Here is a 3,209-nt window from a genome sequence, read left to right as displayed (position 1 = left end):
ACATATGCATGTGAAATCTGGTCAGTGAATAAGGAAGACTGTAGAAGACTTGATGCTTTTGAGTCACAGTGTTGAAGGAAAATATTGAAAGTGCCATGGGCTGCCAAAAGAACCGTTTTGGAACAAGTGCAGCCAGAGTGCTCCTTGGAGGCCAAGATGGACAAACTTCGTCTCTCATACTTTGGATATATTGTCAGGAGGGACCAGTCACTGGAGAAGGACGTCATGTTTGGTAAAGTGGAGAGTCATATAAAAAGAGGAAGATCCCCAATGAAATGGTTTGGCCAAGTGGCAGCATCAGTGGACTCAAGCGTGGCTATAGCAGTGAGGTTGTCCCAGGATCGGGTAGTGTTTTGTTCTTCTGTGCATAAGGTCGCTATGAGTTGGTACTTATTCAGTGACATGTAACAACAAAAACATCCCTTGTTCTTTTGTTGTAGGCTCAAGAGTTGGTATTTCTCTCTTCACATTGTTCAAAATCATAAACCCATCATTGAAAAAAAAAGCCATAGGAGCTAACTCCTTCATAATTATAGTGCAAATACGCACACGAGTCTATGAGGAAGAGAAACAGTATTTGTATTAGTTGTTCAGTGATGGTAAGCAAGAAGGAAGGTGTGCTGATCTTACTCTTCAAGGTTTACATCACAAGTTGAATACTATACAATCAGTAGAAAACCACATGGATATAAGTTCTCATAAAGGAAAAATATTTTTATATTGTGAAAATAATCCTTTTTCTAAAGCCAGAGCTATAGTTTTTCCTGGGTATTATCTTGTGTTGTAGTGTATCCTTGCCTCAAAAATAGTACCCAAAAAGATGAAAGTCCGTTATATATACTCTCAGATGACATTTACCTTTTATTAAGGTGCTCTTTTCACTGAGATCACAGACAGCTTTCCTAGTATGTGAATCAATATGGAAATAAGTTTAAACAATATTGAGATTGAAGTCAAAAGATTCAATTTAGTGATACTGATCAAACAATGAAGTCAAATGCTATACAAAGAGAAGGTATGTATAATTAGGAATGTATTTAATGTAATACTTTATGTATATTTTGTGATACTGACTACATGGTGAAACCATTTTCATTTGCTCATTTATGTATTATGTCTATAGTTCTAAATAGTCCACATGTTATATAAAATAAGTATTCTAGATATTAATGGAGTCCTGGTGTGGTGCTGTAGGCTAATGCATCAGACTGCAAAGCCATTTGAACTGCAAGGTCAGTGGTTCAAGCTCACCAGCTGCTCCTTGGAAACCCTATATAGAGTCTTATGGATTGGAATGGACTAGATGGCACTTAACATATATTACTAAATTCTCTAATTTTTTTCATATAGGAAAGTTTACAATCCCAAACTATGGAATAAAGCTCTACAAGAAAGACGGTTAGGATGTGAGAGAGTTTGTCCTCAGGGATAATGCAGGGAAAGTTTGTTTTATTTTTGACTAATGACTGCAAAGGGCACATACAATAAAGAACTGGGAACACTTGTTATAACTCAGGACAGGAACCATGAATCATTAAAAAAAAAAAAAAAAAAGGTAGCTTCTTATAGAATCAGAACAATATACCTATGAAGCAAATGAAACTAACAAAGTTTTGAGCATTAGAAATACACTGAAGATAGTTGTGCGTATGTGTGTTTTTACATTAAGCTATGATTTATCCATATCCAAGTTGTTGTGTGAGTCCACATTACCACTCTTACAAAGGACACGGTGAAACTAGAGACTGCTACAAGAAGTAAAATTGATGGTGAACAGGGGAAATTGGGGATATTGGAACGAAACCTGGGTTACATGAGTAAGTGGCAATTTTGTTCAGTCGCCATGTCAGTAGAACTTTCCCCAAAATAGAACTTTCCCATTTATTCAGTTGCTTCTGCATAAACACTGTTCTGATCACTTCCTATTCATCTCATTGGTGAAGGAGGGATCCTCAATGCTAAATAACATGAAATGACTAAACTCATAACACCTAGTACTTGACAAATGAGATTGGCAGTAGTTTATTCATCACGTAAATTCACAGCCTGGAGGAAGATACAACACATCATGCGGGACCACATGAGTTTTGTACTTAGGAGCAGAGTGACCTAGCAGGGGCTTTGGGAGTCAGACTTCGTAGTAACCAGAGGGAAGGATGATCCATGGTAGCTATGGTGAGTGTAATTGGCTTGTACAGATAGTTTGGTAGGTTAGCAGGGAGGTGAAACTCATTAAGAGTGGTTCCAGGGGATGCAGCTGGTCTGGTTGACAGGGGTTGGAGTTGGATGGGAACTGTGCCTACTGGGACATATCTGGCGACAGCAGAGCAAATCCAGTAAGGCCTTTTTGGAGCCCTATGAGGCTCAAAGATGTCAACTTGAAATGTTCAGTCTTACAATACAGAGATTCACAAGAACATCTGTTGTTTACCCTTATTTTTCATCTCCTCCAGAGAAGTAAATCTAAGCAATATATTAATTTAATCATCAGATATCTCTGGCTGCAAACAAATTAAGGTATCAGTCTCTCCTGGACCTCTCTCAGTCTCTGCAGTCAGCTGTTCCTTTTCCAGCTTAATTGTTGATTCACACAGGTCTTGCTCTTCATTCACCCCTCTTTTTATTTCTTACTTAAATGCTCTCAGTGGACAATCTCATCAATATCTATGGCTTGTAATGACACCTACATAAAAACGCTGACAATTCCCAGATCAAAATCTGCTTCCTAGACACATCTTCTTAGTTCCAGCTCAGTATATATATAACTATCTACTAAACATCTTTGCCTGAGAATTCAATCCAAACCCCTTAAGGCCAGTTAAAATTAAATTAAATCATGTTTTCCCCCAAACTTGTCCCGTCTTCTGCATTTTCTACCTCAAATGATGGTCCTATCATCCACCAAATAACCAACCCTTTTATCACTCAGAAACAATATACAGCAGACACTATTCTAAAGACTTTCTGTCTGGTGAGGTAGGCTCTGATATTACCTCCATTTGACTTGAAAAAAAACTGGAGCGCAGAGAGGTCAATTTGCTCAAGGTCATACAACTAAATATGTAGCAGAATCAGGTTTTCAGCTTGAGCTGTGGGCTCTATCTATTATACTGCACCTTTAGAAAACTTATCAATTCTCCCTCTTAAATATCTCATGATTTGTTTTTCTGCTTCTTCATCAATACATTATCTTTTTATTGTTGTTAATT

Source organism: Chrysochloris asiatica, unplaced genomic scaffold (assembly GCF_000296735.1).
Source record: "Chrysochloris asiatica unplaced genomic scaffold, ChrAsi1.0 scaffold00027, whole genome shotgun sequence".
Taxonomy (NCBI): domain Eukaryota; kingdom Metazoa; phylum Chordata; class Mammalia; order Afrosoricida; family Chrysochloridae; genus Chrysochloris; species Chrysochloris asiatica.
This window is presented reverse-complemented; position numbering follows the sequence as displayed.